Source organism: Schistocerca piceifrons, chromosome 5, assembly GCF_021461385.2.
Source record: "Schistocerca piceifrons isolate TAMUIC-IGC-003096 chromosome 5, iqSchPice1.1, whole genome shotgun sequence".
Classification (NCBI taxonomy): domain Eukaryota; kingdom Metazoa; phylum Arthropoda; class Insecta; order Orthoptera; family Acrididae; genus Schistocerca; species Schistocerca piceifrons.
The window spans coordinates 74,240,099-74,265,396 of record NC_060142.1 but is presented as its reverse complement, the minus strand read 5'-3'; positions in this window follow the sequence as shown (position 1 = coordinate 74,265,396).

Genomic DNA, 25,298 nt, shown 5'->3' with positions numbered 1-25,298 from the left:
GACGACACGTGTACAATTTCTATCCCGTACTTCACTATGGGATACAGTTTTCTTGTTGTCTTGTACGCTAATAGTATCCCATTCGTTACTTAAGCTATATAGGTATATGCAACATTTATATCTTGCTCGCCAATTGACATATATTGTGTCAGTGTAAAGGCGAAGTGAAGGACGGGGTACAAATTTTAGTTGTGTCGTCAGTATATAGGCGAAGTGAAGAACGAGATACAAGTTGTAGTTGTGTCAGGGGTTTCGCCTGTAATATAGCAAGTAAACATTCGAAAATGTCGTACTGATGCTAGTGCTGGGAAACGAAAGAAGATCGACAGCTGAGAAATTTCTGTTACGTACTTCACAACACTAAAATACACACATTGGTGCAAACATGAAACAGTGAAATGTGTCAAAATAGTGAACTACAGTGAAAGAAGCTAATGGGAATGTGAACTTATCACACGGAAATATCGAGGAATAACCGAAGCTCGCCTAGACAGACAGTAACGAAAATTACATACCCACAAACAGACAAATCCATTCCTATAAACGAAAATAAGACACTAAAAATTGTTCTACAATAACAAACTAATACTCCAAATTACCTCAATATCATTACGAATAATTATTTTAATGTGCGATGATAGCGCTTATCCAGAACACAGAACTGCTTTATTATCTATGCCTCGAAGTGAAGACATTATTATCTGTGACTAATGTATGACGTCATTTATCAAAGCCGACGGGTTGTATCCCCTGCTTCACTAGACGCAAATTTTCTTCACTCGGAGCAATTTTTAGCCACAGTTTCAGAAATGGAGTTAAAGTCGGGAAAAAAACCGAAGTGATTGATTTTCAGTTGCTACCGTATACTATCACCAGACTGGCTACGACGTACGACAACGGTTTACCATCAGGAACGGATGAGTTGCACACGCTATAAGTTCACGCCAGTTCAACAAATTAAACTCAAAATAGATACAAAATGGAAACTAGAGTGATTTAATCCTTGCACTTCGAAATGTGTATCAACGATAAGGGAATTTCGATAGTCATACACAACGTCTTTTACATTTCGTCTATTTACGAACTGCATAGCACACAAAACCACGCAAATCGACCCGCATTTCAAGTAAAGAAATAACGACTACACTGTGTTGCAGTATCTTTGTCTTTCATAATCAGTAATATCGTTGGACGTGACTTCCAAAGTCGCTGAGTCCGTATTAAAGTAGTTTTATGAAAGAGGAGCGCTGCACACTGCATCCGAATTCTGTAGCTTCTAGTCTGTGCACTCTCCACTGCTACGGATCTTACCTGAAACCGTGTGCAACATATCACTTACCTTTCTGTACTCGTGCCACGGCACGTAGTACGGCTTCCTCTTCGCCTCCGGCACAGAGACAGGAACACTTCCGACGCGCTGCGACATCTTGAAGTGAATGAAGGGATGCGTTTCCGCGGATATAACCTTAGCGATCGTCAACTGTCGTTCATTGTTGCGTGTGGCGTCTCTTTTGCAATATCGATGTTATTGTTTTTGGAGGATTTAAGTCTAGGCGTCAAACGGACTGAATGCACAAGAATAGCTCCTGAAATAATTCAGTGTGTTAAACCCGAGTGGAGATTCTCGCACAAGACATGCGAAACGCACGCAGAAAGTATTTAAGGCTTCTTTTACACTGTTTGTCTCACTTGTTTATGGGAATAACTAACCACACCCGTTAGCAACATGTGAGCTTCGTGCTTAATTCACATCTAACTGTGTGTGTCGAAAACTGAATTTAACTTTGCCGTAAACAGAGTCGATCTAAAATTGTTACCACCCTCTGAGAAATTATTAGTTGTCTTCTATCCGACGCGTAAAACAGCCTGTAATATTTAGTAGAACCGTGTATGTAAATGGCTTTCAGTTCGATATTTATATTTAATGCAGATAGTTTCTGTATAACTGAAGCTGTTCATTGTTTTTTTTTGTGGTAACCACGTGTTTCATCTCACTTACTTGATGTTTTCCCTTTGAGAATGCTATATGTCTACATCATCACCTAGAGAGAGACGCCACGGCTTAGGAATAGTTTGAGGTAAAACCATGAAACTTAGTTTTTGAAATGATTTTCACTCAAAACAGTATGTGACCAGAAAGAGGTGGTAAATAAATTTTACATATAATGCAAGTTCTGAGTAAAAAGTAACAATAATTCCATTTTTCCTTTCACATGAGAAACGTACCATACTCTAAAATTCGTACTAATCATTCTACTAACGACGACCTATAAGTGAAGATAGTTTTAAGTACAGCTATTCCAGTTAGAATTTCCAATTCGGGAATATTGAGCTGAATGGTTGTAGCGCACAACAGAATGGTTAAAGGTGGTTGTATTGTTAAAGTAAACACAGGTTTTTTGACTATACAAAGGCAAATCAATGCTACAGCCAGGCAAAACACCAAGTGCAAAATTTTCGTAACCAATTGTGCAGTCGCCCTGCAGCAGAAGAAGTGTAAATACCAATGAAACGGTAATCCTTTATGATTTGTGTTTAATGTCGCACCACACGCGTAAAAGTTTTTAGAGTACCGCATGTGTAGAGTTATGGAAAATTGTCTTGTTTAAGTAGTAACCTTACCACTAGTTTCGTACCAGATTAGAATCCAGAAAAGTGTTGGTAATTGTACAGCGCCGCTCCTTGTTGATACGACTCACTTAAATTACGGGTGGACTATAGCTGTGATAACATTGTCGGCCAGTCAGTCACTTTCTGTTAGTGAATGCGCAACCTGTTCATTTATCCACATGATTAGCGATTTTCACACACTACCAAGATATGTCTTACATTCTACCAATTCACGTCTTTCACATATTTATTGTTAGATCTATCGTGAGTATGCAAATCTGGGTAAGGAAAATAAACTGGAGTGACTCAGATTGTTTTTCATTCTGATGCTAATTCCCTACTATACGCTGAAACCGTTCAGGATAACTTTTTATGTGAATTCTCTAGGAACGTCATCATTTACATCGAATGTAACGCTACGTGTTTTGTGTTGTTGTCTTCGATAGCTGCCGAATTAACTGAGTCACTATGCTCTGAAAAAGAGCAATTCTATTAAAAAAAATAAGAAAATCAGAATGACCAATAGGCACAGCGCTTCATAACGCCCCCATATTAAGTAAGAAAAGGCAGCGGGCAGCAGCTTTCAACGGCGAGTCATGGTCATCGTTACGTCTATGGTCGAAAGGCATCAGCTTCTTATGGACTATGAAATTATCAGGTAGTTAAAACATAATTTTTAAACAAAACTGTGGTTTTTAGGCTTATTATGACTGTCATTAATTATTGCTAATTTGCTTAATAATTTGAAACCACTCAGTCTGCAAGATTCAGGCAATCATTTTATTGTTGTTGTTGTGGTCTTCAGTCCTGAGATTGGTTTGATGCAGCTCTCCATGCTACTCTATCGTGTGCAAGCTTCTTCAACTCCCAGTACTTACTGCAGCCCACATCCTTCTGAATCGGCTTAGTGTATTCATCTCTTGGTCTCCCTCTACGATTTTTACGCTACACGCTGCCCTACAGTACTAAATTGGTGATCCCTTGATGCCTCAGAACATGTCCTACCAATCGATTCCTTCTTCTCTTCTAGTCAAGTTGTGCCACAAGCTCCTCTTCTCCCCAATTCTATTCAATACCTCCTCATTAGTTATGTGATCTACCCATCTAATCTTCAGCATTCGTCTGTAGCACCACATTTCGAAAGCTTCTATTCTCTTCTTGTCTAAACTATTTACCGTACAAGTTTCACTTCCATACATGGCTACACTCCATACAAATACTTTCAGGAACGACTTCCTGACATTTAAATCTAGACTCGATGTTAACAAATTTTTCTTCTTCAGAAACGCTTTCCTTGCCACTGCCAGTCTACATTTTATATCCTCTCTACTTCGACTATCATCAGTTATTTTGCTCCCCAAATAGCAAAACTCCTTTACTACTTTAAGTGTCTCATTTCCTAATCAAATTCCCTCAGCATCACCCGACTTAATTCGACTACATTTCATTATCCTCGTTTAGCTTTTGTTGATGTTCATCTTATATCCTCCTTTCAAGACACTGTCCATTCCGTTCAACTGCTCTTCCAAGTCCTTTGCTGTCTCTGACAGAATTACAATGTCATCGGTGGACCTCAAAGTTTTTATTCCTTCTCCATGGATTTTAATACCTACTCCGAACTTTTCTTTTCTTTCCTTTATTGCTTGCTCAATATACACATTGAATAACATCGCGGGGATAGGCTACAACCCTGTCTCACTCCCTTCCCAACCACTGCTTCCCTTTCATACCCCTCGACTCTTATAACTGCCATCTGCTTTCTGTACAAATTGTAAATAGCCTTTCGCTCCCTGTATTTTACCCCTGCCACCTTCAGAATTTGAAAGAGAGTATTCCAATCAACAGTATCAAAAGCTTCCTCTAAGTCTACAAATGCTAGAAACGTAGGTTTGCCTTTCCTTAATCTATTTCCTAAGATAAGTCGCAGGGTCAGTATTGCCTCAATTGTTCCAACATTTCTATGGAATCCAAACTGATTTTCCCCAAGGTCGGCTTCTACCAGTTTTTCCATTTGTCTGTAAAGAATTCGTGTTAGTATTTTGCAGCCGTTTCTTATTAAATTGATAGTGCGGTAATTTCCACATCTGTCAACAGCTGCTTTCTTTGGGATTGGAATTATTATATTCTTCTTGAAGTCTGAGGGTATTTCGCCTGTCTCATACATTTTGCTCACCAGATGGTAGAGTTTTGTCAGGACTGGCTCTCCCAAGGCTGTCAGTAGTTCTAATGAATGCTGTCTACTCCGGGGGCCTTGTTTCGACTCAGGTCTTTCAGTGCTCTGTCAAACTCCTCATGCAGTATCGTATCTCCCATTTCATTTTCATCTACATCCTCTTCCATTTCCATAATATTGTCTTCAAGTACATCGCCCTTGCATTGACCCCTCTATATACTCCTTCCACCTTTCTGCCTTCCCGTCTTTGCTTAGAACTGGGTTACCATCAAAGCTCTTGATATTCATGGTTCTCCTTTCTCCAAAGGTCCCTTTAATTTTCCTGTAGGCAGTATCTATCTTACCCGTAGTGAGATAAGCCTCTACATGATTATATTTGTCCTCTAGCTATCCCTGCTTAGTCATTTTGCACTTCCTGTCGATATCATTTTTGAGACGTTTGTACTCCTTTTTGCCTGCTTCATTTACTGCATTTTTATATTTTCTCCTTTCATCAATTAAATTCAGTATTTCTTCTGTTACCCAAGGGTTTCTACTAGCGGTCGTTTTTTTTTTTCTATTTGAGCCTCTGCTGCCTTCACTGTTTTATCCCTCAAAGCTACCCATTCTTCTTCTACTGTATTTCTTTCCCCCATTCCTGTCAATTGTTCCCTTATGCTCTCCCTGAAACTCTGTACAACCTCTGGTTTAATCAGTTTGTCCAGGTCCCATCTCCTTAAATTCCCACCTTTTTGCAGTTTCTTCAGTTTTAATCTACAGTTCATAATCAATACTACTGCACCTGGAAATGTCTTTCAATTTCAAACCTGGTTCCTAAATCTCTGTCTTACCATTATATAATATATCTGATACCTTTTAGTATCTCCAGGATTCTTCCATGTATACAACCTTCTTTCATGATTCTGAAACAAAGTGTTAGCTATGATTAAGTTATGCTCTGCGCAAAATTCCACCAGGCGGCTTCCTCTTTCATTTCTTAGCTCCAAACCATATTCATCTACTATGTTTCCATCTCTCCCTTTTCCTACTCTTGGATTCCGATCACCCATGACTATTAAATTTTCGTCTCCCTTCACTACCTGAATAATTTCTTTTATCTCATCATACATTTCATCAATTTCTTCGTCATCTGCAGAGCTAGTTGGCATATAAACTTGTACTACTGTAGTAGGCGTGGGATTCGTGTCTATCTTGAGCACAAAATGCGTTCACTATGCTGTTTGTAGTAGCTTACCCGTACTCCTATTGTTTATTCATTATTAAACCTACTTCTGCAATACCCCTGTTTGATTTTGTATTTATAACCCGGTATTCACCTGACCAAAAGTCTTGTTCCTCCTGCCACCGAGCTTCACTAATTCCCACTATATCTAACTTTAACCTATCCATTTCCCTTTTAAATTTTCTAACCTACCTGCCCAATTAAGGGATCTGACATTCCACGCTCCGATCCGCAGAAAGCCAGTTTTCCTTCTCCTAATAACAACGTCCTCTTGAGTAGTCCCCGCCCTGAGATCCGAATGGGGGACTATTTTACCTTCAGAATATTTTACCCAAGAGGACGCCATCATCATTTAATCATACAGTAAAGCTGCATGCCCTCGGGAAAAGTTACGGCTGTAGTTTCTGCTTGCTATTCAGCTGTTCGCAGTATCAGAAGAGCAAGGCCATTTTGGTTAGTGTTACAAGGCCAGATCAGTCAATTAGTCAATTATCCAGACTGTTGCCCCTGCAACCACTGAAAAGGCTGCTGCCCCTCTTCAGGAACCACACGTTTGTCTGGCCTCTCAACAGATACCCCTCCGTTGTGGTTGCACCTACGGTACGGCTATCTGTATCGTTGAGGCACGCAAGCCTCCCACCAACGGCAAGGTCCATGGTTTTAGGGGGGGCCGGGGACTATGAAATTATCTGATAGTTAAAATATAATTTTGAAACAAAACTGTGGTTTTTAGGCTTATTACGACTGTCATTAATTATTACTAATTTGTTTAATAATTTGAAACCACTCAGTCTGCAAGATCCGGGCAATCATAGAGGGTGGGATAATTGGTAGTTGGGGGCTGTGTTGGGAAAATACCAGAGCCCCAATTACTGATGGAAAGCACTGATGCTCAAATCTTTAAAGGCACTGAAAGCTTGCTAAAGTTGGATATAAGCTCAGCGGAAATTTTTTCGAAGAACCTAACAGTGTTCCGAAAGGATGGGATAACACTGTTGGCGGTGGCGTGTTTGTTCCTGTTAGAAGTAGTTTAACTTGTCGTGAAACTGAAGCAGATACTTCCTGTGAATTAGTATGAGCAGAGGTCATTATTAGCAACCGGAATAAAATAATAACAGGATCCTTTACCTACCTACCAATTTAGATGATACAGTTGCTAAAAGGTTCAAAGGACACTTGAGTTTGATTTCAAACACGTACCCGACTCATAGGGTAACATTTGGTGGTGACTTTAATTTATCCTCGATATGTTGGCGAAATTCCGAAGGTGTGCATAAAATGATTTCGAGCACTTAGTTCATGAGCCCACGCGAATAGTAAACGGTTGTGAAAACATACTTGACCTCTTAGCAACAAATAATTCTGAGTTAATAACGAGTATCAACTCCGATACACCGATTAGTGAACACAGGGTTGCCGTAGCGACATTGAGTTACTACACACAGCCTTCCGAAATGCCTTCACAAAAGAAGACGAAGTAAACATTCCAGAATTCGAATCGAGAACAGCTACCAACATGAGTAACTACTACTACTACTAGGCCCTGTGGGACGCACTCATCTACAAGTTTCCTCATCAATTGTATTCTGTCCATTGCTGCTATCCACCATCCGTTTACATCTATTGACACTTGGTTTAAATCTTCATGGAGTCCATCCCTCCCAACGCTTCTTGGGTCTCCCTGGCGGTCTCTTTCCTGCAGGTGTGAAATCCAGGAGCTTCCGAGGCCATCTGTGATCTTCCATCCGGGCCACATGGCCGGCCCACTGCATTCGTTTGGCTTTGACAGTTCCTGCTATGTTGGGCTGCTGGTATAGTTCCTCAAGCTCTTGGTTGTATCTGATCCTCCATTCCCCTGTATCTGCATCCAGAACCGGACCGAAGGTCTTCCGAAGCACTTTTCTCTCAAATACAAGGAGCTTATGGAAGTCCTGTTTCCGGATACTCCATGTCTCACAGCCATATAGAACAACAGGGTGGATCAGGGTTTTGTACAGTCGAATCTTGAACTGTCTGGAGAGATATTTGGACCGAAGCAGTTGTGCTAGGCTGTGGTAAGATCGGTTTCCTGTTTGTAACGTAGAAGTAAATATCCTCGGAGTAGTGAAGCAACTTAAATCACTTGATAAAAGCAAGTCTTCTAGTCCAGACTCTATACCAATTAGATTCCTTTCGGAGTAAGCTGACGCATTAGCTCCATACTTAACAATCATATACAACCATTCGCTCGACGAAAGATCCGTACCCAAAGACTGGAAAGTTCAGGTCACACCAATATTCATGAAAGGTGGTGGGAGTAATCCACTAAATTACAGACCTAGATCGTTAACGTCGATATGCAGCAGGATTTTGGAACATATAGTGTGTTCATACACTATGAATTACCTCGAAGAAAACTGTCTATTGACACACAGCCAACATGGGTTTAGAAAACATCGTTCCTTTGAAACACAATTAGCTCTTTATTCACATGAAGTGTTGAGTGCTATTGAGAAGGGATTTCAGATCGATTCCATATTTCTTGATTTCCTGAAGGCTTTTGACACTGTACCACACAAGAGGCTTGTAGCGAATTGCTTTCTTATGGAATATCGTCTGTTATGTGACTGGATTTGTGATTTCCTGTCAGAGAGGTCACAGTTCGTAGTAACTGACAGAGTCACCGAGTAAAACAGAAGTGATTTCTGGTGATCCCCAAGGTAGTGTTATAGGCGCTTTGCTGTTCTTTATCTATATAAACGTTTTGTGAGACAACCTGTTGTTTGCAGGTGACGGCTAATAAAATCAACGGATGTTCAAAACAAATTGCAAAACGATTCAGAAAAGATATCTGAATGGTGCAAAAATTGGCAATTGACCGTAAATAACTAAAAGTGTAAGGTCATCCACCTGAGTGTTAAAAGGGATTCGTTAAACTTCGTTTACACGATAAATCAGTCAAATCTAAAAGCCGCAAATTCAACTAAACACTTTGGTATTTCAGTTACGAACAACTTAAATTGGAAGTAACACACAGAAAATGTTGTGGGGAAGGCTTACCAAAGACTACGTTTTATTGGCGGGACACCGGAAAATGTAACAGATCTACTAAGGAGACTGCCTCCACTACGCTCGTCCGTCCTCTTCTAAAATACTGCTGCGCGGTGTGGGACCCTTACCCTTTAGGACTGACAGAGTACATCGAAAAAGTTCAAAGAAGGGCAGCACGTTTTGTATTATCGCGAAATATAGGAGAGAGTGTCACAGAAATGATACAGGATTTGGCCTTGACATCATTAAAAGAAAGGCGTTTTCCGTTGCGGCGGAAACTTCTCACGATATTCCAATCACCATATTTCTCCTTCGAATGCGAAAATATTTTGTTGACACCAACCTACATAGGGAGAAACGATCGCTACGAAAAAATAAGGGAAGTCAGAGCTTGTACGGAAAGATACAGGTGTTCTTTCTTTCCGTGCGCCTTGCGAGATTGGAATAATAGAGAATAGTGAAGGTGGTTCGATGAAACTTCTGGCATACACTTAAATGTGATTTGCAGAGTATCCATGTAGATGTAGATGTAGAATAAGGATGTGAATGGGAAGTAAGATATTAAATGGTTATTATTATACCTATTGACGAAGCACACATGAGCCTGAGAACTGTGATTGTACAGAAAAAAAGTAAATTATAATCTCAAAGATATTTTATAATGTACAACAAGCCAGGTTATGAAATTGAGAAAACAAGAAATACATTTCGAAAATTCTGTTATTTAACCCTCTTTTAGAGAGGTGGATACTATAACACCAACAGAAAGGAGGGCTGGGGGATGCATTACATTGTTGGAAGTGTGTGAGCACTCGGATGTAAGGAGTTTATATAGTTTGAAACTGAAATGAGGGAAAGAAAACAGACAGACCAAAAGTGCATGGTAAAATGGTTATCACAATGAAAGCTTCGAAGTATACCATCACACTTGAGATCCATGTAAACCAATTCATAGTTGCATTAATTAAACGCTAGTGACGCTTCGGCATTGCAGTCTATTCCACAATTAAAATTTCATGGATATAAGGGAGAATATGACACAGGAAAATTAATACAAGCTGACCTACTCTCTCTTTCTTTCCAAGCATTAATACCGACTTGCTGGGTCTGCTGTTTTTCTACATCTCCTCCATTTCTCCCTGTCGTTGACATCTTCTGCTCTTAAGTCAACAACGTGCATGTCTCCCCTGACGTTGTCAGTCCATCTCTTTGCCGGTCTTCCTCGTAGTCTTGTTCCTCCTGGGTTGATGTGGAGCGCTGTTTTTGCGATTGAGTTGTCGTGCTTCCTCATGACACAAGCTAACCTATTGCACCAGAAAAAAATTTCACTTTTGTTTACGGAAAGTACTGGGACTAAGGAAGTTTAGAATAAATTAAATTTTAGCATTGGCACCGATGCAACGCTATGGTATCAAACCAAGAACAGGAAAAATATAAAGCATTAATTCCTTGTACACTTCATTCAGTGCATTCTTCCCAAATGCAAAAATAGCATACAAAGAACACATATTGTACAAGTACAGTTTATGAGGATACAACCCTTGTACAAGCACTTTGGTCCAGGTAAGTGTAGCTATGTCATGTACAAGATGTGTAAGAAAAGTAATGAGAATGATTTTTTTTATCATAGTTACAATATTTTCAAACAAGAATTTTTTCCACTCCAAAGTATTTCCCTTCAGGAGGTGCACTCCAGTGGAGTTGTTTGCAGTATTGGTATCAGACTTGAAAGACTTCATTTGGTAGATCCTTTAACATGTCTGTCACACTCTTTTGAATGTTCTTCAGTGATCTAAAATGATGTCGTTTTCAGATATTTTTCAGTTTCGAGAAAACAAAAGTGACAGAGACTCATATCAGGTGAATAGTGGGACTATGGAAGAACAGAATTACGTTTGAGGTCAAAAAATTCGTGATAGATGTGACCACTTGAAGTGGAGTGTTGTCACAATGCAGTATCCACCTGCCTGTATTCCCGGCCTCACTCGATTCACCCTTTTCCTGGCTTTTAAAGGACATCTTTGTAAAACTCTTGCTTGACGGTTTTGTCGTGGAGAAAGAATCTCGCAAGAGCCCACACACGTTCGATGTTCTGACCGGATTTTGAAGTTGAAGTCTCTCTCTGAGCACAGTTCTGCTTCAACGCGTTGTCGGCCTTCCTAAATCTATTTGCCACAGTAAAAACTTGTGCCCTTGATAGAAATGATTCTTAAGGACCGGTTTCTAGTGATCTAATGTCACACACGCTTATTCCCCAATTCAACATCAAACTTGGTGGCATAACTTTGCTCTAAATTCCGCTGTTCCATTTTCGTAACAGAGAATAAGAACCCCACATTACTGATGGCGTTCTCAGAAGTCACAAAATGGGTGTTCAGAGGTAAAACTCAGACTGAGTATCAAGAATGGATGAAAGCACTGGTTTGCCCAAGAAGAACAACACAGCGTTACCAGATCCCTCGCATTGTTGGCCGTCTCGATACTTTTCTCACACGCCTCGTGCATTTCACGTATTCTCTTCTGCCCTCTCTGTTTTTACACCTCTGTCTGTCTATCTATCTCGCCTTGTCCCCTCTCCTGGGCAGAACGAGCGTTGTACTTGCTTAACGCTGCGTGCAATACGTTTTCATACTTGGTATACCAACTTCTATGGATAACGCAACCATACTGTTACAAGTTTATATCAAAAACTTCCGTGCTTTCGAAGATGTAAATTTTTACCTAATACACACAATATCCGTGCTGGCATTGTGAAACCGTATTACGGTTCAAATGGCACTGAGCACTATGGGACTTAACATCTGAGGTCATCAATCCCCTAGACTTAGATTTGTTAGGTTTAAGTAGTTCTAAGGACATGACACACATCAGTGCCCGAGGCAGGATTCGAACCTGTGACCGTAGCGGCCGATTGGTTCCGCACTGAAGCGCCTAGAACCGCTCGGCCACAGCGGCCGGCCCCGTATTAGGGACTGTAATGTATTCATCTGTAGAATCAATTCAAACTTCACCCAAGAGTATGGGTTCGTATAACCTAATTTTATGGAATTTCTCTAGTTTCATTAACACAGATTTCTGACGTAATTAGAAGTACGTTTGAAAATTATTATTTCATTGTACTTTGGTTGTGTGACTGCTTTGGAGAGACAGAGAGTAAATGAGGGACATACGTAGAGTGATAATGTGACATTTTACTAAAAGTATATAAATGCAAGGGTGAGAAAGTTGCTGCGCAATAGGGCAATTTGTGACGTAAGTCCGAGTGAGCTTGATTTTGTAAAAGGCAGTCAGAAATGGCATAGAGTATTAAATTTATTAGTAATGTCTTTTGTGGAAGGAAATCGCATTTTGTTTTCGTTAAATATTATTTAGTATTGAAATTACGACATTTCTAGTCTAAATTACTTGTGCTAATCTGACTGGCCGGCATTAGAAATACCGCGAGTATAGAAGTGCTGGGGATGACCTGATTGGCTTCTTAACATACTAGCCGAAAAGAGTTTAGCATTTCCCGCCCGTTTGAGCAGGATGGTAAACGCCCTGTGTATACGTTTGATGATGAAATGATTGCGATGATAATACTGGTGAGAACTGCGGTTGGTGACCGATAATAGGATTTCCCCAAGTGCAGTGTGTGCTGGAGCAATCACACAGTTGGGAGTTCACTCTGAGCCTTACTTAACTGTATGTGGCCAGGTTGCGTGTTCATTGGTATATTGATGACATAAATCGACTGACTGCTGATTCGTTGCTAAAGTCACGATTGAAGGCGGATTAGGTGGCTCACCAGGTCAAGAGGACACAATAGGTGATGCGAGACTATTTCATGGAAGAATTTGTTGGAAGTTTGTAAAGTGGAAGCTATTCATATGCTCCACGTAATTAATTGACGGTGATTTTTGGGGATGGTGGTGAGGTTGCGACCTCGTTCGATTTTAGAAGACGACAGCACTGTTACTGGTGACAGGAAGTCGACTTCGACAAAGAGACTATAATGCTGAATAATATTCAGAGATCCCCATAATAGCGAAGGTCTTTCTGGAACTATTTATCAATAATTTTTTTCACATCGTACGTTCTGTTATGCATTTTAGGATTGCCGAGTGGTCCAGCGGAGTCAGAGTAGATTACTGGGGTGTCGGTAGATTTTGCTAGCCATTGCCTGAGGAGGCTGAGTTGTTGTTTGCTCAGTTATAATTTCAAGTAGTTAATGTCAGGGTCCAAAGAGGTGATGGCGATCTTGTTTTTATTTTTTTATAAATGGGGTTCTGTGTAGAGAAATGTTTGGAGGACACTCGTGACAAATCTTTGGTAAGCACCCTGCAGTAGTGTTTGTTTCTATTGAATAAACCCGTTGTTACTTGTTGGAACAAAAATAAGTTCGTATTCTAAAATTATAGTTCCCTACCTACACATATCTTACCCATAAAATAAACCAGATAAAGAATGAAAAGTCTCAGTAAGACAAAGCACTGAAGAAACTTACGATTTAACAGAAGGAGGAAGAATTGTTATAAAATATCGGGAAGCTTCTTTCTATAAAAACATTAAAGGCAAAATTTTTATTTTCCTCAAAGACAGACAAATAAGTTATGTTTGCAAATGGACTCATGTTGTCATTACAAAAATTGGTAGAAACAACATGAGTTCTGGATTGCATGGTGATGTCAGTTTCTGTCATATAACATTGATAATCATGTACTGATATGTTTCAGGTGTATGAAACTGTATCGAAATGTGATTTCTGATCACGAATAGATCGAAATATTCCGTAAATTTCATGAGTTTGATAGTAAGAGGACGCATAATGGATACCTTCCGCGGCTGATCGAGAAAGAAGGCGTGGTGCACAAAAGACCCCGGAAAAAAATTGTCGATATCGCGTGTTAACTACAAAAGCTGGGACTGTCAAAGTGTGCAAACCGGAATTTTGCAGCCTTTTTGGCATTGAAAATGAACGTGTGCGACGATTTTTGGTATTGTGTGAAAAACAATGTTGAATCCTATGACAGATAGGATGTGCTACTGCAAGCAATGCGGCACCCCAGACCTGCAGATAACTGAGAAGCATATTAAACCATCCCCTATGAATATCACGCATAACTCTACCGAAGAAATGTGTTACTTAGATGCTGAGTTGTTTGTAAAAACTATTTGTGAAGTACTCATAAAGCTACATTTGCACGTCATATGAAATATATTTCAGGGGTTTCACTGAGTGTTTTAATTATGCTCTGAGCAGCCACTAACCGAATTTGATGTTCTTTTGAGTCACTTACAGCGAAAACTGAGAGGCAATCGTTCAACGATATAGCATATTCTACAGCTATGAGGAATTAATGGTACATAAAAAAGGTAGTAGGAAAATTCAGTTCAAAGATGGATGCAGTAAAGAAGATGTGTGCAGAAAATGAGCATGTGGTGTCATTATGTTTCTGTTACATGCAGTATCTGCAGATTCCTGAGCTCGCAGTGGAGGAAGAATTAAATTTGCGTCGACTTAACGTTAATGTATTCTGTGTTACATACCTAAAAAGTAACAGATCCAAGTTATATCTGTACCATGAAGATACAGCCGACAAAGGACACAACGAAATGTGATCGTTGTTGGTTGATTACATCAGGACAGTGATTCATATATGTGTTTCTGAATAGCGCGTGTTCTCTGCCGTGTCCCCAGCATAATACAAGAACGACTCAGTGATTAAGCAAATGCTTCGAAATTCCGGCAGATTCCAATGTGTGTTCCAGCGTTCTGCCGTGCGTGGACATTTAGTTTTAGCATGTCATCGTAAACCTGCTTGCGTAAAACGGGTGATGGGAAAACAAGACAGAATATACTCCTTGTAGTGTTATATCGGAAAGATGGTCACTTGGTCCAAACATCAAAATATTCAAGTATAGGTTGTTAACACAGAAGGGATTTTGGTTTACAACAAATCGTGGCCCAAATTTTATGAGCAATACTGTTTGTCTGATTACACTTACGTAAACTGTACGGACCAGAACAGTACAGTTTAATTCACGTGACCCTCATTTATGAGCTTCCATCGCAGTTCATAGGGCAAATTGGGTGTTACTATCAAACTGATGGTATCAAAAAACTTCTTTGCGACTCTCGTTATAGGCACAACCAAAGTTGCCTTCATAAATGGCACATAACAACATAGTTCCAGTCAATGTCAAAATACTGAAAGACGTCGGACGACTAATGCTGTATACTCCTGAAGAGTACAAAACATTTTATCTGGATCTGGCTCAGTGGCCTCTGTGGACATTCCTGGAGATGATTCATAGAGAAATCTGTCGTTTACAACAAGCTATGCGTAGATTTTTGTCAATGTCTTTTTTTAAAAAAATAAACATTTGGTGTGAAGCTATCCTAGAAGTAATACTGTATATTAAATTTATATAATAAACTAATATTTTGTAACATTAACAAACTTTGATATTAAAATGTTAGTGTAAAATGTTCTCCCTCCGATACCACATAATAAGTTCATAATTTAAAAAAAAATGCTACAAGCAACGTGGTAAATTTACAGTTCATTATTTTATTGTTAAAATTTAGCTAACAGACATAGCTGATTTTTAATTGAATGCACGCAACCTACATTTCATCATACAGCTAGTATACAGTTTCTTCTTCTTTTGTAAAATTTGCATTTTTGGACTAATGGTGTTTTCGCAATTACTAATTCATACTTAATTTTCATTTCGGCAGCAGATAACACCGCACCGCTGTAAGCATAAAATCCAAGTATCTCAAATAATTTTTCATTATGAGAGTGGGTGTTGTTGTATTACCGAGTGATTGGACTATGGTTACTGACACAGAAATAGTAATGCTTTATTTTCTTTTTCTTCCGAGTTTAACCAACAGTACACGTGAAGTGATGTGTGTATTGGTGATTTCTGACCTTTAAAAGAAAGACTGCTAACAAATCGCTAAAACTTGCATTAAATGTGGACTAATCTTAAAAGTTCACAGTTTACTGTGAATAGAGAGCTGCTACTGTCTCATGTAACTATGTTACTGTATTCTGCTTAAAATGTACACCTAGGACAGCGTTTAATAAAAACATAAATAACCTACATTCTGGATCGTGATATATACAGACAGTCCATTGCGCGAATAGTCTAAAAATGGTTCATATGGCTCTGAGCACTATGGGACTTAACATCTGAGGTCATCAGTCCACTAGAACGTAGAACTACTTAAACCAAACTAACCTAAGGACATCACACACATCCATGCTCGAGGCAGGATTCGAACCTGCGACCGTAGCAGTGGCGCGGTTCCGGACTGAAGCGCCTAGAACCGCTCGGCAACCGCCGCCGGCGGGCGAATGGTCAGCTGCTTTGTCTTGAGCTAGGGCTAATGCCTGTTTCTTGATATTCTGAGCTGTGTATCTTGCTGAGTGTGACAGGTTACCGAGAAACAATACACCTGGGTTTAAAAGAATAGCTGGAGGTAACCAATTTGTCCTCTACTAAATAAACAGGTTTTGAGTGACTGTTGGAAGTAAATACTCGCTAGTCATATGGCCTTTGAGATTCCGGAACGCATTTGCCTTAGTTGCAGTCCATCTGGACAGGAGAGAGGTTGTCCCTTTTGTCTACGGTACAGAAGATGCAGCGAAACTTCGCAGCTACCCAAAAAACTGTTTCTTTCCAGAAACCTACATCTACATCTACATTGATACTCCGCAAGCCACCCAACGGTGTGTGGCGGAGGGCACTTTACGTGCCACTGTCATTACCTCCCTTTCCTGTTCCAGTCGCGTATGGTTCGCGGGAAAAACGACTGTCTGAAAGCCTCCGTGCGCGCTCTAATCTCTCTAATTTTACATTCGTGATCTCCTCGGGAGGTATAAGTAGGGGGAAGCAATATATTCAATACCTCATCCAGAAACGCACCCTTTCGAAACCTGGCGAGCAAGCTACACCACGATGCAGAGCGCCTCTCTTGCAGAGTCTGCCACTTGAGTTTATTAAACATCTCCGTAACGCTATCACGGTTACCAAATAACCCTGTGACGAAACGCGCCGCTCTTCTTTGGATCTTCTCTATCTCCTCCGTCAGACCGATCTGGTACGGATCCCACACTGATGAGCAATACTCAAGTATAGGTCGAACGAGTGTTTTGTAAGCCACCTCCTTTGTTGATGGACTACATTTTCTAAGCACTCTCCCAATGAATCTCAACCTGGTACCCGCCTTACCAACAATTAATTTTATATGATCATTCCACTTCAAATCGTTCCGCACGCATACTCCCAGATATTTTACAGAAGTAACTGCTACCAGTGTTTGTTCCGCTATCATATAATCATACAATAAAGGATCCTTCTTTCTATGTATTCGCAATACATTACATTTGTCTATGTTAAGGGTCAGTTGCCACTCCCTGCACCAAGTGCCTATCCGCTGCAGATCTTCCTGCATTTCGCTACAATTTTCTAATGCTGCAACTTCTCTGTATACTACAGCATCATCCGCGAAAAGCCGCATGGAACTTCCGACACTATCTACTAAGTCATTTATATATATTGTGAAAAGCAATGGTCCCATAACACTCCCCTGTGGCACGCCAGAGGTTACTTTAACGTCTGTAGACGTCTCTCCATTGATAACAACATGCTGTGTTCTGTTTGCTAAAAACTCTTCAATCCAGCCACACAGCTGGTCTGATATTCCGTAGGCTCTTACTTTGTTTATCAGGCGACAGTGCGGAACTGTATCGAACGCCTTCCGGAAGTCAAGAAAAATAGCATCTACCTGGGAGCCTGTATCTAATATTTTCTGGGTCTCATGAACAAATAAGGCGAGTTGGGTCTCACACGATCGCTGTTTCCGGAATCCATGTTGATTCCTACATAGTAGATTCTGGGTTTCCAGAAATGACATGATACGCGAGCAAAAAACATGTTCTAAAATTCTACAAGAGATCGACGTAAGAGATATAGGTCTATAGTTTTGCGCATCTGCTCGACGACCCTTCTTGAAGACTGGGACTATTTGCGCTCTTTTCCAATCATTTGGAACCCTCCGTTCCTCTAGAGAATTGCGGTACACGGCTGTTAGAAGGGGGGCAAGTTCTTTCGCGTACTCTGTGTAGAATCGAATTGGTATCCCGTCAGGTCCAGTGGACTTTATTGAGTGATTCCAGTTGCTTTTCTATTCCTTGGTCACTTATTTCGATGTCAGCCATTTTTTCGTTTGTGCGATGATTTAGAGAAGGAACTGCAGTGCGGTCTTCCTCTGTGAAACAGCTTTGGAAAAAGGTGTTTAGTATTTCAGCTTTACGCGAGTCATCCTCTGTTTCATTGCCATCATCATCCCGTAGTGTCTGGATATGCTGTTTCGAGCCACTTACTGATTTAACGTAAGACCAGAACTTTCTAGGATTTTCTGTCAAGTCGGTACATAGAATTTTACTTTCGAATTCAATGAACGCTTCACGCATAGCCCTCCTTACGCTAACTTTGACATCGTTTAGCTTCTGTTTGTCTGAGAGGTTTTGGCTGCGTTTAAACTTGGAGTGGAACTCTCTTTGCTTTCGCAGTAGTTTCCTAACTTTGTTGTTGTACCACGGTGGGTTTTTCCCGTCCCTCACAGTTTTACTCGGCACGTACCTGTCTAAAACGCATTTTACGATTGCCTTGAACTTTTTCCATAAACACTCAACATTGTCAGTGTCGGAACAGAAATTTTCGTTTTGATCTGTTAGGTAGTCTGAAATCTGCCTTCTATTACTCTTGCTAAACAGATAAACCTTCCTCCCTTTTTTTATATTCCTATTAACTTCCATATTCAGGGATGCTGCAACGGCCTTATGATCACTGATTCCCTGTTCTGTACATACAGAGTCGAAAAGTTCGGGTCTGTTTGTTATCAGTAGGTCCAAGATGTTATTTCCACGGGGTACAAACTAATCGTTCAGTACTTTTAGTGTGATAATAGTATAGTTGTCCGTTATGAGGACATATAGCAGTAAGTATTAGTACAGGTGTCCATAGCCAATGTGGTACAGGCTGTACTGTTGACTGTACATAGTAAAGTTGGTACATTCTGAGGGCGTTAGGTGATAGAAAAAACTATTTTCCTGAAAATGGTACAGAACATACCTGAAGGAGAGAGTGGATCTATTCACAGTGGAACGTTCGATATAATTAAATAAAAGAAAAGAATATTGGTTTGATTAGTTATAGTACTTCAAATCACTCTATGACAAATGAGACATAGTCGAGTACAGATAAAGCGTAACGAGGATGCAGCCTGATTGTACTTCGTGCTGCGCCTCTGATGTCTTCGCTGCGCCTACCAACGGCGAGCTATTTGTAGCCACCTCGAAAGGTTCCGGAGAATGGAGAACAAATAACGTTAAGTAATAAAACAAGAGTTATTTGTTTATCTGATTAGAGGAATGTTTTTGGGATTGTTGTCAAGACAGCTATTCCTTTTCAATAGCGAATAGAGTTAAGGACTGTAGGGAGTTATTTTGTACCAAGTGATAACCCAAGCGGACTGTGACTTGTTTAAGTGTGGTTACGAGAATTTAACGCTCGTGAAGTAAAGTACGGATACTTAAAGGAAATACTAGAGTCTTTTTTAAAATGACAGAGCAGTATCCACTCCTCTTAGCAGAAATTCTAGAGGAGATTAAACAGTTTCGTAAGAAGACTGAGGAAGATACTAAACATTCCGTGGGGAGACAAAACAGAGTACTGAAAATCTGTCACAAGGTCAACAATGTTTCAAGGAATGAGTTAGTTGGAGCAAAACATGACTTAAGCAGTTTTAAATAATACGATAATCTTGAGTTTACAGATGTTAGTACAAAAATAGGAAATATTGAGGAAAAATTAAATGAAGCAAAAGAGGAACAGGAAACATCTATTAGGCCCTCGCTTTAGGATGTGCTGACCAGATTAGTAGCAACCATGTTAAAGTTAATTCCGGGATTAATAAATTAAGTACTAGTGTATAAGACTGAATAACTAAGGCACACAGATAGGTAGTAGAGAATGTGAAAAATTCTAACCTTTTAGCATCTGAAGGCAGTTTTAACCAGAATAAAATCAGCACTAACCGAAAACCTGATGGTGGTAATCGGACTTGTGTGTCTTCCACTCCATGTAGTAGTACAGATAGTGTGCTGATGGTGGATCGAAGGAAATCTGAGAAGGATTATTGGGATTTTCACACACCTTTAGTAAAAGTAAGTCTCACTGTAGTGAGTATGTTCGCGTAGTGGAACTGAGAGACAGTAGTAACCATTTTCCTACATTCGACACTATTGGTTGTGTGCATCCCTTAATTTTTCTTAAAGCGTTTGGAGGTGTTATTCCAGAGTCATGGGGTAATAATATAAGTGTGATGTTAAATTTAAATGTATTTTCAACTATTCATCAATTTGTTAAAGCTTTTAAAGCAAAGTATTCGTCATAGAGTACCCAACACAAACTAAGACTAAAGTAGTTTGGCCCACAGAAATACAACGAGAGTTGGGGAGGCTACCGCAATTTTTATGAACTACCATTCAAATGAAGTAATCGAGTTGCATCTCGTCGAAGAACTTGTTACTTGACCACCAGATGGCGTTAGAGAATGACTGGTAGAGGAGTGAGGGACTCAGGTCCAACGCCTCTTGGAAATATTAGATAAGTTACATTATTTGAACTGATGTAAAGAGGAAACGGTACAGGGCGACCTAACTGGGTGTCTGTAAAGTACATATATAAGTATAGTTGGTTTCATGGCCGGCCATTGCCAGGTTATACTCGCTGTGGAATTGCGAAATTACACGACTCTTCTATTTAACACGCGAAATTATCAGTTTAAAGTTCTACCATTTGGATTGAATTGTGTGTATCAGAGTTCATTCAATTATTAGATATTTCCGTAGGAGATTAATTATTAAGTAAAGTATTTGTGTATGTTGATGATGTATTAGTAGTGTCTAGAACATGGAAGAAACACACAGACATGTTATTTAAAAGTTGAAAATCTTAGGGAATTTTTAAGAAACATTGTAAGTCAGGAGTCAACATTACCTAACCCAAGGAAATTGTTGGCAATTAAATGTTGTCCTTTCCTTAGAAGTTGGTAACAGCTGAGGGCTTCTCTAGGTTTTACAGAAGGAATATTCCTCGTAATATAATGAACTGTGTGCATCTTAATATGTTGTCATAAATGACTACATCTTGGAGAGGGGATGAGAGTTGTCAACAAGAGTCTGATGCTTTGGTACGAGAACTTAGTGATCCTATATTGTTAGGGCATCCAGGTATGACCAAAGAATTTTGTGTGGTTGCTGACGTTTAAAGATTTGGATTGGCTAGTCAGGTGGTCAAGGAAACGGTAAATGACGGAAGAACAGTGACGTTAGCATTTGCCAGTTGTATGTTAACCAGCTGAGAGTGGAATTACTCAGTTACTGAAAAGGATACTTTAGCAGTGGCAAGGGCTATAAAAAATTTATGTGTATCTCCAATAGGAGAAAGATTGGATTTCATACTGTACTAAGTCCATTGATATTTTTAAGGACGAGGAAGCTTTTGCGCAATTGTTTGATGCGATGGTTTCTTTTTCATCAGGAGTATGATTTAGAAACACAATGTATTATAGGAAAGGACAATTGTGCGTCAGATGCACTATCTCGCCTGTCTGTGGAATGGAAAGCGAATGGAGTTGTGAACTGGGGAAGGAGTTCAGTTTCCAAAGTTCGTCATTTGGAATATGAGAAAGAGTTAGAGACATTACTAAAAAATCTTAGTAGAGAACAAAACAAGGATAAATATCTTACAAAAATCAAGGAAGGGTGTCAAGTAGGGAAACCAGTGAAAGGGAAGTGGATTTACTGTAATGACGTTTTATTCGTTAGCAACTTACAACGACCTTTTAGAGGAAGAGTCGCAGTACCAACTTAATTTGTAACAGAGTTTATGGGTATTTTGGTATAAACAAGTGTATGGAAAACTTACATAACTATTATTTTGCATGCAAAGAGTAAGCGTAGGATAGCTAGGAAGGAATAGAGAATTTGTGAGGTGTGCCAATAAACGAAGATTAAGAATCAGAAAGATAAGAGTGCAGCATGTTGCAGTAGTACCCAAGGGTTTGTGTGAGATATTTCAGCAGTTGATATTCTAGGACTATTGTCAAGAGAGGTTGGTAGAGAGATTTTTGCTGTGCATGTGTTGGAGGTTTAGTCCAAATTTGTGAAATTGTGTCAAGTGAAGGTGGCGACCAGTAATACGGTTATGCATATCCTGGAGAGTCGTATTTCCCTATCGTAGGGACACCATCGCGACTCTTGTTAGACAATGAAGGGCAATTTGTGTCTTACGAATTTCAAGAGTTCTTGAAACAGAACAAAGTACAACAGTTGTTAATAGCCAAACGTCACCCTAATCGAATCCTTGAGCGAGCATTATCCGCTTGATTGGGAGGCCTGAACATACTTGTTCTGCGGTTAGGCATTTGACTTGGCCTAAATTTATTCGAGAAATTGAGAGGGTACTGAAAGATAACCCTCCCGCTAATATTGAAGTGTCGCCTAGAGAGATAACAGGAGGCAAGATACAAATGTATCGTCTTTTTGACAAGATTAAATATCCACCTGTAATACCTAGCTTTAGATATGAAGTAATTAAGCGTGTAGATACCAATTTAAAGAAGAGTGCTGAAACCAGACAAAGAAGATTTGGAAGAGAAGGGAAAGTAAACTCTTACAGAATAGGAGATTTAGCGCTATGAAGAGGACATTATGTTAGTAAGAAATTAAATAATAATAAGAAAAAGTGTTTCTACCTGTTTGAATGACCATTTATTGTTAAAAGTATTCCTCATGCTATGGCAGTAGTGCTGAAAGACGTTAATAATGATAAGGAAGTAGGGAAACGTAATGTTCACCATATTAAGAAGTACTTGGTGGCTAATGTTGCTAAAAGTAATGGTAAACATAATTCTGTGGGAAAGACGGTGTAGAGAAGGACTTGTACCCTGCGTTGTGGTAAGAATGAACGTATGAATGTGGGTGAAGTAGAAAGGTTATCAACAGAACTGAATTTATATTGCTAAATGAAGTAGCGAAGAACATAATTGTAACAGCGGTAAGATTATTACGATATGATAAGAACATGTAACCTGTATATGTATATTAAGAAGTGGGAATGAACTAAAACTAAAGAAAGAAAAGAAGAAAAATACAAAAAAATTCACTGAGAAGGCAGACGGCCTCAGGATTATCACAAGTATTAAGAAAGCGTGAAGTTTGTGGGAGATGTAAACTAGTGGTTATCGTAGAGTACAACGTATTGTTCGATATGTTGTAAAATGATTGTAACTAGAGGACTGGGAGTTTGGACGGGCCTTACTACACATTTGGCAGGGCAGTTTTTGCTCGGGCGGCAGGGAATTTCTTCATGTCGGGAGCTGTAGTTGCTACGAATCCCCGCTCAACCCCACAGCCGAGCAAATGCAAATTTTATATTATTGTACGAATGTAGTGGTGTTCCTTTGGCCCAGTAAATGGTTCTACGTCGGTTTAGATCGTAATAAGGGCAACCTTCACATCCGAGATCCCGAGGCGGAAATTAGAGCTCAAGGAAAGGCCAGGTGGATGTATAGCTACAGGTATTTGTGGTCTGTAGACTAAAGAAGAGTCATTAAAATGGTACCAAAGAGAATAGTTGTAGCGCCAGAGATAGACTTACAAAAGTGTTTGGTAGCTGGCCTCTGGTGCTGTGAATTAGTACTTAGAGGTTTAGAACGACATTGGTGAAGGTTCTGTGTATGTGGTTATTGATGAAATATTTCGGATGATAATATTGGTAAACATTGCGGTTCTTGACCGATGTTAGCGTTTCACAAAACGCAGTGTATGCTGCAGAGATAACGTAGTGGAGAATTTGTCCTTCGTTCCCAAGCTTAAACAACTGTATGAGGGCATGTTGTCCGTTTATCCGTTCACTGGTTTACTGTTGAGAGAAATTGGTTGATTACTAATTCGTTACTAAACTCAAGATTGTAGGCATATTAGATGACTGGTCTGGTGGAGACACAAAAGGTGATTCACGACTGTTTTATGGATGGAATTGTTGGAAGTTTTTTATGTGGAAGCTATCGAAATGCTGCAGAGAATTAATTGAAGGTTTTTTTTACTTGGAGGGGGGGGGGGGGGGGTCAGCGCTGTTCCGTCTTAGAAGAGAAAAGAACAGTGATTGATGATACCTCGACCAAGAGGTATAATATTTTTTTAAATGGGATTCTGTATGGAGAAGTAACAGAACACTCGCCACAATCCTTCGTCAAGCAACACGCAGTTTCTCCTCGCTTTAGATTAGTAAAGCAATGGCTGTTTATTGAAAATAAAACAAACCCGTGTTCTAAACTAGAAATTTGGATCCCTACCTACTCACACTTTAACCCTAAAATGAACCCTTTAAAGACTGGAACGTCACAATATGGCAATGTAGTAGTATTGTGAAATGTTACTATGTCGCTAAGGAAGAAAGAGTTATTACCAAATATAGCTAAGGTTCTTTCTATAACAACACAAAATAGAGTTTTTTCTTTATTTTTCTCGAAATCAGGCTAATAACCTTCACCCGCGACTAATTATGCTCATAAACGTCAGCAAGGTGATAGTTAAGTTATATGGTACTGTCGTTCGGAATAGAGCTCTAAAAGATTATTATATCGTTGAGTCACGACGACAGAAATACTAACTATCAATAATGAAAGTAGTTGCTTTAGGTATCACACATAATCTGAAGTAATAACCACAAAAAAACAGTATTAATATTTTTGAAAGAAAGGAACAATAGGAAAGATACATTTTAGTTATGTGTGTGAGGAGAACGACCGTGGCAGTAATCACTGAGCTTGTCGCTGGTATTGTTAAAACTGTGTTGGATACAAGGAACATCTCTGCTCTAAGGTGGCGTATTTGTTTCATTCAAAGAAATAAATTGAAGTTAAACACAGAAAAAAATTTAAGATATTCTTGTGAGAGGAGGGATAACCTACAACTTCAAGCTAATTATTTCTAGGTACGACTCATAAGGCAGCGAAAGCAGTCGTATCATTTAATTATCAATAAAATTCGAGCTGTAGCAAGCACTACTGTGGTGTGTTCACGAAAGCTCTGATTATCTATCGAAATAAACTACGTGAATAATTAAGCGGAAGGTTATGTTAACACATTGGTGGATGAAAATATATTTATGTTTCTGTAATATACGACACCCACT